Here is a 299-nt window from a genome sequence, read left to right on the forward strand (position 1 = left end):
CACTGCAATGAACCAGCCATGCCAAGCTTTATCTTGAGATAGGGTTTTGCAGCACTGGCACTGCCACCCACTGGTAAGATGCCCATCAGATAGCTGACATGAGGACATGTTAGCAAGCCTGGGTGGGGAGCACACACTCCCCCCACCCTGGCCTCCCTCCTGGAAAATGGCTCAGCCGCTGGGCCCCAACTCCAGCCCGGCTGCCCCCCCTGCAGAGAAATGTGCCTTTAATTTAGCAGTCCTAGTTCTTTCTCCCTGGAAAAGTCTTTGTGGTACCAATTAAGGAACGCTTTTATCCC

Source organism: Otolemur garnettii, unplaced genomic scaffold (genome assembly GCF_000181295.1).
Source record: "Otolemur garnettii isolate 467f Iridium unplaced genomic scaffold, OtoGar3 scaffold00058, whole genome shotgun sequence".
Taxonomy (NCBI): domain Eukaryota; kingdom Metazoa; phylum Chordata; class Mammalia; order Primates; family Galagidae; genus Otolemur; species Otolemur garnettii.